At 35.0% G+C, this 11258-nt stretch overlaps 1 long non-coding RNA gene across 1 annotated transcript; it reads right to left on the bottom strand.

The window, feature by feature from the left end:
• Window positions 1-384: 384 nt before the first annotated feature.
• On the bottom strand, window positions 385-2728 carry LOC309863298. The gene is made up of 2 exons (XR_014310976.1): window positions 2547-2728; window positions 385-500 (listed from the first exon to the last, which is right to left on the bottom strand). It is a non-coding gene; the product is annotated as an uncharacterized lncRNA (long non-coding RNA).
• Between the last annotated feature and the right edge of the window lie 8530 nt (window positions 2729-11258).

Raw genomic sequence — 11258 nt, 5'->3', positions numbered from 1 at the left:
ATAATTTATTCATCCTATTTGTTTACTCATATGCATATCACAAAATGTGTGGAGTTTTACTTAACTGTTGAGCTTTTACGATAACAAAAATCATCTAAGCTGGAGTGAAGTGTTTGGGTTTTGGAAGGAAGGAGCTAAAAATATAAGATCTAATCTTTACCCTCGTGGAGTGTCATGGTAGAGACCTTGGATAAAGACATATAGAGGAGAATGACACATATCACAGATAAACAGTTCAATTTAATGACCATTGGAAAACAAAGGAGTGGTTTGTGGCTTGGCCTAGCTGTAGCTCAGAGTTCATAAGTAAAGCAGAGGAAGACAAGGATGGTGAGGAAATCTGAAACCAGACTACGAAAAAACTCACGCTTTAAGGCATAGCCTTCGTGGATAGGCTTTAATAATTAGCAGTCAGAAGAAGTTACCATCAGCATCACTAAGCACAGAAAGAACCAGATCCTCCTTCCTGGAGATACCATCACCAGCTAAGCCTCAGGATTCTGAAAAATTGAATGTTTAAGTCACATGTTAACTCATGCAAGCTTCAAACTTTCAAACATGTCTATTTGTAACCTGAAAGAATCTTACAATTTTCATTATTTAAAGATTCTATTTCCATGTCTGTAATACCTATAATCACATATCTAAAATTCAATGTTTAATTTTTTTAAAAAAGCTGTCTATTATTTGATGTTCAGCCCTAGACTGGTATTTGGGAAGGACTATAAATATATAAATCACACACACACACACACATGACATGAACAGACAATTGTTGAAAATATGAAATTGTATCTGGAATTCCTATAAATAAATAAATTTTTAGAAAAAAGGTAATGCTCATAAGAGATACATCTCCCAAGAATTACATGTATCAAACTTCAAATACTATAATATCCACTAATTCTTAGGCATATGTAGGCATTTGACAATATTCTGATTAAATCTATTTCTTTCTTCCCTTTTGGTAGGATCTAAATCAAAATATTGACAGAAACAATTTCAGAAGGGAAAATGGAAAAATACATAGGATAGTTGGAGCCCCTTGCATGTCTATGCATTCCCATGATTTATAATCTGTTTGACTTCCATAGTGCAAAATAAATAAAAATTCAAGCCTCCTGTTATTTTGGAAGTATGATTTTGGCAAGGTGGAGAAAAAAGATTTTACCACATAAAGAGGTAACTTTTTTGGGTAACATTTTATGTTATCATGTAACCATTCACCATGTAATTGTATAGACCTCTACAATAACTTCTTTTTTTTTTTTAAAGATTTTTATTTATTTATTTGTTAGAGAGGGAGAGAGAGAGAGAATGCACAAGCAGGCAGAGTGGCAGGCAGAGGCAGAAAGAGAAAGAAGCAGGCTCCCTGCCGAGCAAGGAGCATGGTGCAGGACTCGATCCCAGGACGCTGGGATCATGATCTGAGCTGAAGAGAGCGGCTTAACCAACTGAGCCACCCAGGCATCCCAAGACCTCCACAATAACTTCTTAAGGACAAAAAGTAATTGACGAATCAGAGTAAGAGCATCTGATCTTTAAGCAATCGAATAAACACATAAACTACTTCTTATATAGCTGTGTTCACTCATCCATTTTGGTTTTTTTTTTTCAGTAAATATGTATCCGCAACTTCTAGCATGCCAGGAATTGTTTTGTAGACCAAATCTGTAATGGAGGGAGAAATGGGCCATGAGGATTCAAAGGTAATATATTGAAAACTGACCAATTCAAGGAAGAGTCAGTGCGATAACAGTGTGGCCTACATATACCTATGGAGAGTCTAGGTTCCCACTGCTGCCTTGACACTCCCTATGGAGAACAAAACAAAGAACAAAGGACAAAACAGACAACGAGATGTTGTGCGATCTTGGGTAAGGGGCTCGACTTCTCTAATCCCTCTGTCTCCTTATCTGTTAAATTGGGTAATAACTTCGAAGTTCACAACTGCAGTGGTGATAAAACAGGATACCGCACATGAAAGCAGTTTGTAAATGATCAAGTATTACTCAGTATAGGTTGTCATATCTGTTCCTGTTCCATCTTTGAAATGGGCAGAGATGAGAAGGACCAATGCTGAGCCGGCCTAGAATATGGGGAAAGAGTTATGCTTCGTAGGGCAAACCGAAACGGGAAGTCACATTTTGGAAAGAGCACAAAGGGTACAGCTTTGTGAGGAAGGACATGCAGAGGACAGAAATTCCCATCATGGTGAAAAACAAGGGTTCACAAAGCAGTGTGGAAGCAGAAGGCAGAGAATTTGTTTATCAAACTTGGTTTTTTTATCGGTAGCCACTCCGGAGACCTCTGGGTTTGTCAGTGTGTTCATTTAACCAACTGCATAAAATTCTCCTTCAGACATCACAAAGGCTGGAGCGAAATCAGTATGCTGGCAGTATTAGTGGCATTCAGCTTGCTAAGCTCACGGGAAGCTACTTGTCAGGGCCCTGTGGTAATGAAAACTGCTCTCTTCATTTCACAAAGATACGACTTATCTCCTATGGTTTCAAAGCCCTAAAAATTCTCACGCTTTTCATACTTACATTCTGAGCTTCCCCATACCAGTTAAGTGCATGACATTTTGTTTCTGCTGGCCTGAATATATGAACGGGTTGTTGTTACATTTTGTTTAGGAACCAGTCAGAACGTGGTCGCCTGGCACTTTAAAAGTCTTTTTAAAACTTCACACTTCTTAGTTGTGATTGTTGACCATTTTTTCCTTAGCCTGGAGACAATGATAATAAATTCCAGGTGTTTACCATGGCACTGATAAGGAGTTTTCCAGATAATAGACTCCTTCAAAAACATAGTCTCACCACAAACAGGGGCTGAAAGGGCATCTGCTAGTTTATTTGAAAGTAAGCAACCATAAGAAACAAACTGTAGTTAATGTTTCTTAAAAGCAGGATTAAAGGAATGGATTCACAGAAAGGACTTTATCCTTTTTGGTGGGACTCTGCTTTTATCCAGGGGGCCTTTTTGTTCCACGTGAACATCATTTCTCTACAGATAGAGAAGTATATTATTTGAAAACAGATCATTTAACTCCCTGTATCCCAGGTAATGTTTGTGCCAACTACTACTGTTTCTTAGTGTCCCAAGTTGTGAAAATCATTGGCAAAAATAAATACATAGGCAAAAAAATAAAGAACAATGGTCATTTAAAAAATAAGTTAACTTGTGAATCTACCAATTTTCTATTATAAAAAGTAAACTTACTCATGCATGTACTAAGCTTTACTAGAATAACTTCACCTTATTAGATGTTCAGTAAGTGTTGGCTGTTTAATACATTGGTTTTCATTTATGGGTTACTATATTGAGTCCTAAAAACATACTTATGTGTTAGCACAGGATGAGGACCTTGAAGCTCAGGATGGAAGGGAAGTTGTCTAGAGTCATGCACCTTCCCATAGTGGATAAGGAATTTGAACCTGGGTCTCACTGACAACAAAGATGAAATCCCAGAACAACACTCCCATTTTTTTTTAAATTTTTTATTTTTTATAAACATATATTTTTATCCCCAGGGGTACAGGTCTGTGAATCACCAGGTTTACACACTTCACAGCACTCACCAAAGCACATACCCTCCCCAATGTCCATAATCCCACCCCCTTCTCCCAAACCCCCTCCCCCCAGCAACCCTCAGTTTGTTTTGTGAGATTAAGAGTCACTTATGGTTTGTCTCCCTCCCAATCCCATCTTGTTTCATTTATTCTTCTCCTACCCACTTAAGCCTCCATGTTGCATCACCACTTCCTCAAACACTCCCATTTTTATGGACTTATAAAGTATATACCTAAGTATATCTAAATATATACTTACAAAGCCTATAAAAATTGCTAGCATTTTAATACATAGCATTAATTTTTTTGACTAGTAAATTATATAGACAAATGTCAAGGCTTTCAAATTGTTAACATTAGTTAAAATTTTAAAATTCATATTGATAGGGGGTGCCTGGGTATCTCAGTCCATTAAGCATCTAACTCTTGATTTTAGCTAAGGTCATGATCTCAGGGTCATGAAATTGATCTCTGCACTGGGCTCCACACTGGGCATGGGGTCTGCTTAAGATTCTCTCTCACTATGACTCTCTATCTGACCATACTCTCTCTCGAAAAAAAATTACACTGATAGACATATGTATATATAAATACATACATACTTATGACTTAGAAAAATACACAGAAAATTCATTCCTTTGAAATACGATCCTCAGTCCCATTGTTATTCCTCCTTTTACAGAGAGGATGCAGAGTATATATTGTTCCAGTCCATTGTCATATTTTAAATCCATATACATATATCCATAACCAATTATAGTATATTTTGTGTGTGCATTTGAAATATTCACATAAATACCTTATGTTTTGTTTTGAAATTTTCTTTTCGAATTTTTATTTCATCTTATGTTTCTGAGTTGTATCCATACAGTTTCGAGAAATAGTGAGTTCAAAAGTTTTAACTGCTTTCTAATTAGTTCTCCACGGAGTAAATAACTCCATTAATTTTTTCATTTCCTTATTGGTAGTCCTTTTTTTACTTTTCACAAACAGTTGAAATAAATGCCTGTGTATGCATCTCCTTGTATATATTTATGAATGTTACTTTAATGCACATAACTTAGAGGCAGAATTGTTAAGTCATAATACAAGCATATTTTGAAATTTTGTAGACATCAGTAAAATGTTCTTCAAGAAAACTCTTACACTGTGAACTCTATTTGCCAGTCTAATGGCTATGATATAGTATCTTCTGCTTTTAAGTTTTCTTTTCCCTAGGTAAATATCTGGGAATTAAATGGTGAATAGCATGGCCCTTTTGTGTAGACAATTGTTTTTCAAAGCAGTTGTACCATTTTACATGCTCACCAGAAGTGTATGAGAGTCCAGATCCTTCCATATTCTTTCCTAGTTCCTCCATATTCTCACCAATACAAGATGTGTTCAGTTTCTTTGTAACAGACTATATAAAGATAGATCATTGTAAATTCACATGCAATTATAAGAAACAATATGAAGAAATCTCATGAATTCATTACTCAGGTTCCGCCAATGGTAGCATCTTATAAAACCATAGTACTATAGCACAACCAGGATATTGATGTTAATAAAGTTAAGATAAAGAACATTTCCATCATCACAAGGATGTCTTATGTTGCTCTTTTATAGCCACAAACACTTCCTTCCCATCTCCACCCCCTTCTTAATCCATAGCAAATGCTAATCTGCCCTCTATAATTTTTTCATTTCAAGAATATTATATATATGGAACCATACAATATATACTTTGGGGGATTAGTTTATTGTATTGAGTGTAATTTTCTGGAGATTCATCCAGGTTGTCATATATATCAGCAGACCATTCCTTTTAAAGCGCAAAATGGATATGTACAGTTTATTTGTTCATTGGCTGAAGGAAATATGAGGTTCCAGTTTTTGTCTATTATGACTAAAGCTGCTTATAAACATCTATGTACATGTATTTGTGTGACCATAAGTCTTCATTTCTGTGGGATAAATGCCTACGAGCACAATTTCTGGGTTGTATTGTAGTTGCAGATTTCATTTAAGAAACTGACAAAACATTTTCCAAAGCTGCTGTACCATTTTACATTTCTCCTGTCCATGGATAAGTGCTCATTATTTGGTATATTTGCCAGCATTCTATGTTGTCACTGTATTTTAGCCATTCTGACAGGTGTATAGTGCTCTCATTGCATCAGGGTATTAATTTACATTTTCCTAATGGCTAATGATGTTGAACATCTTTTCATATTCTTATTTACCATTTGTATATCTTCAGTGAAATGTCTTTTTCTTCTTTCACCCATCTTCTTTTTTTTTTTTTTTAAAGATTTTATTTATTTATTTGCCAGAGAGAGAGAGAGAGCGCATAAGTAGGCAGAGCGGGAGGCAGAAGGAGAGAGAGAACCAGGCTCTCTGCTGAGCAGGGAGCCTGATGCACGGCTCGATCCTAAGACCCTGGAATCATGACCTGAGCTGAAGGCAAACGCTTAACCAACTGAGCCACCCAAATGCCCCATCTTTTGCCCATCTTTTTTTTTTTTTTTTAATTTTTTATTTTTTATAAACATATATTTTTATCCCCAGGGGTACTTTTAATTGAATTTTTTTAAACTATTGAATTTTGACAGTTCTTTATATATTTCAGATACTAATCCTCTGTGTATGTGGTATGTAAAGAATTTCTCCCATTCAGTAGCTGTCTTTTCATATTTTGAAAAAGATCTTTCATAGAGCACAATTTTTAATTTTCTTGAGGTCTAATTTACATGAATTTACATAAATCATGCTGTTTACCTTTTATGGATCAGTTGAAGAACTAGCAGAATCCAGAAGATTTCCCCCAATTTTTTTCTAAAAGTTTTGAATTTTATGTTTGCACTTAAGAATGTAATTTATTTTGAAATTTTTTAATAAGGTATGAGAATTTTATGTAAATCTCTTCAAAGTCAAGGAAGGTCCCCTCCCCCTTTTATTTTCTTTTTGAACTTATGGCTGTTCAACTGCTCTAGCACCATTTTCTAAAAATACTGTTTGCTCCACTGAATTATTTTTGCACCTTTGTCAGAAATCCACTGGGCATATTTATGTGGATTTATTTTGGGGTTTTCTATATATTCTGTTCCATTGGTCTATTTGTCTGTATCTCTGCCATTACCACAGTCTTGATTACTGTAGCTATATAGTAAATCTTAAAATCAGATACACTGATTCCAACCAATTTATTATTTTTTAAATTTATTTTGGTTCTTCTGTATATTTTTTGCATTTCCATTTGGTTTTAGAACAAAATTTTACTAAGACCATGTCTGAAATTGAGTTAAATGTATATACCAGTTTAGGGAGAATTGATATCTTACTTATTAAGTTGAGTCTTTTGTTCCCTGAATATATTACATCACTCCATTTATTTAAATCTTCTTTGATTTCTTTCACAAACATTTCAGCATTTAGGCTTATGAGTTTTTTTGAAAAAATTTCAAAAGAAATTTCAAATATTAAACCTAAATATTTCATTTTTGAGTGTTTACAAGTTGTTTGTATTTTTTTTTAATTTTATTTATTTATTTGACAGAGAGAGAGAGATCACAAGTAGGCAGAGAGAGAAGGGGAAGCAGGCTCCCAGCTGAGCAGACATCCTGATGTTGGGCTTGATCCCAGGACCCTGGGATCATGACCCGAGCTGAAGGCAGAGGCTTTAACCCACTGAGCCACCCAGGTGCCCCTGTATTTTTAATTCGTGTCCATGTGTTCATTGTTAGTATATGTAGATATCATAAATCTGTGTATATTTATCTTGTAGCCTGTGATCCTGCTGCATGTGCTTAGTTCTAGAAGTTTTTTGTTTTATTTGTAGATTTCTTGAGATTTTCTATATAGAAAATAATGGCACTGCAAGTAACAGCTTTTGTTCTTCCTTTCTTATTTGTATGCATTTTATTTCATTTTCATGCCTTGCTAAACTGGCTACAACCTCCAGTAATTTGCTGGGTAAGAGAGTAAGCTCAGTCATCTGTATCTTATTTCCATTCTTAGGGAGAAAGCATTCACTCTTTCTTCCTTGAGTATTATGTCAGCTATAGGTTGTTCTTAGATGCTCTTTACCAAGTTGAGGAAGTTCTTTCTATTCTTATTTTTCTGAGAATTCTTATCATGAATGTTAAATTTTTTGAAAAAAAAAATTTTTTTTTGAGAGAGAGAAAAGGATGGATTTATTTTTGGGTTTTGGGGGAAGGCACAGAGGGAGAAAGAGAATCTTAAAATCTTAAGCAGGCTCCCTCCCCAGTGCTCAGTCTCATGATCCTGAGTCATGAACTGATACAAAATCATGAGTCAGAATCTTATTCGATTGAGCCATGCAGATGCCCTCAAATGCGTTTTCTGCACTGACTGATATAATTGTGTGGTTTATTCTTCTTTAGTTTGTGAATATGGTGGATTGCATTGTGTGAATTTGAATATTGAACCAGCTTTGCAGCCTTGGAATAAACCCCACCTAATCATGGTATACAATTTCTTTTTGGCATGGTATCCGAATTCTATTGAGTATTTGGTTAAGGTTTTTTGTTTTTTTTTTCATCTATACTCTCAAGAAATGTTAGTCTGTAGTTTTCTTTTTTCTTTCTTGGATTTCTCTTTGTCTGATTTTGGTATCAAGATAACACTAGCTTCATAAAATAAATTGGGAAGTGTTACCTCTTCCCTCCATCCCCCAAAAAAGATATTGTGTATAATTCAGACTAATTCTTCTTGAAAAGTATAATAGAATTTACCTGTAAAAACATCTGGTCTGAGTGTTTCTTTTGCTGGAGTATTTACTTATTTTTTTTTTTTTTATTTTTTGAGAGAGAGAGAGTGTGTGTGCACAAGAGCTTGGGGAGGGGCAAAGGGAGAGGGAGGGAGAGAACCAAGCCGGCTCCACAGCTCAGCGTAGAGCCAGAGGCAGCACTCAACCCCAGAACCGTGAGATCACAGTCCTGAGATTACCCCTAGAGCTAAGAGTCAACACCCCAACCAACTGAGCCACCCAGTGCCCATTTTGGCAGAATGTTTAAATCAAAAATTAAAATGTCTTAGGAGAGCTGTTTAAGTTATGTCTTTCAAATTGGGTGAATTGTGGAAGTTAGTTTTTTTTGAGTAATTGATGCATTTGTCTAAGTTGTCAATTGATGTGTAGATTTATATAGATTTGTTTGTAGTATTTCTTTATTGCCCTTTTGATGTCTGAAGGCTCTATAGGAGTACTCTCTGTTCTAGTCCTGAAATTAGTAACTTTTGTATTATTATTTATTATTATTATTATTATTATTGGTCAGCCTTAGTAGAGGCTTGTCAATTTATTGATCTGTTTTGAAGAACCAGTTATTTATTTTATTGATTTGCTCTGGTATTTTTCTTTTACATAAATTTTACTTTTTGTTTTTATCTTTATTATTCCTTCCTTTTCCTTGTTTTCAATTTTGCTCTTCTTTTTCTATGGTCTTGAGGTGGGAGTTAAGATTATTGATTTGAGCCCCTCCTTCTTGTCTAATGTGTCCAGTTAGTGCCATTACATTTCCCTCTCAGTACTGCTTTAGTGTGTCCTATACATTGTGATAAGCGGTATTTTTATTTAAATTTTTCAAAATGTTTTTTATTTCCCTTAAGATTTCTTCTTTGAACCATGGATTATTGAGAGTATGTTGTTTTGTTTCCAAGTGTTCATTTCCTGTTATCTTTATGCTATTGATTTCTAGTTTGATTCCATTGTAGTTGGAAAACATACTTTCTTGAGGTTGTTTTATGATCCAGCATATGATCCTGGTATATATTCCATGGGGATTTGTAAGAAATGTGTATTTCACTGTTGTTGAGTAGTGTTCTTTCTATAAATGTCGATTAGATCCTTTTGTTTGATAGTGTTTTTGAGGTGTTCTACTCCTTGCTGGTTATTTTTTTATTTCTATTCTTGAGTAAAGTGTGTTGAAATATCTAACAGTAATTCTGAATTTTTATATTTCTCCTTTCAGTTCTGTCAGTTTTTACTTCATATATTTTGCAGCTCTATTTTTGGTGAATAAACATTTAAGATTGCTATGTCTTTTCAGTGGATTGACACTTTTATCATATATTCTGTATCTGGTGATTATCTTTACTCTTACGTCGACTTTCTCTGGTATCAATATGGCCATCCCTGCTTTCCTTTGATTAATGTTTGTGTGAAATACCTTCTTACATTCTTTATTTATAAACCTACCTATATTGTTGTATTTCAAGTGAGTGTCTTATAGACAACATACAGTTGGGCCATGTTACTCTTTTCCCACCTGTCTTTTAATTTGTAATCCTAGATGAGTGATAAGTATATTGGTAATTATTGATACATTAGGGCTTAAGTCTGCTTTTTTTTTCCTTTTTTTTTTTAATTTCTCATTTCTGTTTTCTCTTTGTTGCTTTACTCTGAATACCCCGAATTTTTTTTACATTTCCATTTTCATTTATGTATGTTGTTTTTTGAGTTTGTCTCTTCTTTTTTTAGTGGAGATACTACTGCATTAATGCCCGATGGAGATAGAAGTGTAGATTCCCCACTCAGCTTCCATTAACATCTGAGAGAGGGGAGGAGTGGGAATTCTAGCTTCTTTTGTGATTTCCACTGACTGGTGTGGTCAGTTTGACCTCATTGTCACTGAATGGTGGTAGAATTCCAGACTCCCTATATGGTCCCACTGACACTGGAGGGAGGAGGACCTGCCTTACTACTGGCTGAAAGGATGAAATCCTGCCTTCCTCCATAGCCTTCTCTTCTATCAATCTGGCAAGGATGTTGGGTGCCTCGTTACTGCATCTTGAACATGAAGGTTTAGCCTCCCAACTCAGCCTTTCCTGGTGAAGGTACACATGGGGCCACAGCTTTTTCACTAGTGTTTGGTTAAAGTGGAGAGACGATTATCTTGAAATTTTCTTGCTAGGTTGTCCCTTTCCTGTCCTCTAGCTAGAGAGAACAGGCTTTCAAAACAGCTTTTATTTTTGTGCCTGTAGGTATTTCCAGGTTGCTGGCTTCTCAAGACTGGGACATGGGAGTTATAAAGTAAATCCAGAAATTCGTCACATTATTGTTCCTCAGGTCCTGAGGGTGCTGCTGGTCTTCTCTCTTCTCTTTACCTCTCAGAGTCTCCTTAAGTTTCTTTTATAAATAATGTCTAGTATTTCCAGTTATACTTAGCAGGAGAAAAAGGGAAAAGTCCATCTATTCCATTTCCCAGAAGCAAAAGTTCCATTTTCTCATGTGTGTATTTGCAATTTATATACCTTCTTTGATGAAGTGTTTATTCAAATCTTTTGCCATTTTTTGATTTGGTTGTCTTCTATTGTTTGTTTCTTGAGAGTTCTTTATATTCTGGATACAAGTCCCTTGTTTTATATATGCTAGCAATATTTTATCTTCTTCTGTGGCTTATCTTCATTCTCTGAAGAGTACCTTTGAAGAGCAGAAATTTTGTATTTCAATTGAGTTCAATTGTCAGTTTGTTTTTTAAGTATCATGATTTTGGTATTGTAGTGAAATCTTTGTCTAATTCCACATCAGGATGATTTTGTCCTGCTTTCTTCTAGAAGTTTTGTAGTTTTGAGTTTTATATTTAGGTCTATTGCCCTTTTTGAGTTAATTTTTGGATATGGTATGAAGTATAACTTGAAGTTAATAAAAATTAACTTAATATTAAAAAAATATTGCTACATAAA

Source organism: Mustela nivalis, assembly GCF_964662115.1.
Source record: "Mustela nivalis genome assembly, chromosome: 1".
Taxonomy (NCBI): domain Eukaryota; kingdom Metazoa; phylum Chordata; class Mammalia; order Carnivora; family Mustelidae; genus Mustela; species Mustela nivalis.
Note: the sequence above shows the minus strand (reverse complement) of the source record. Positions and strands in the feature narration are given on the sequence as shown.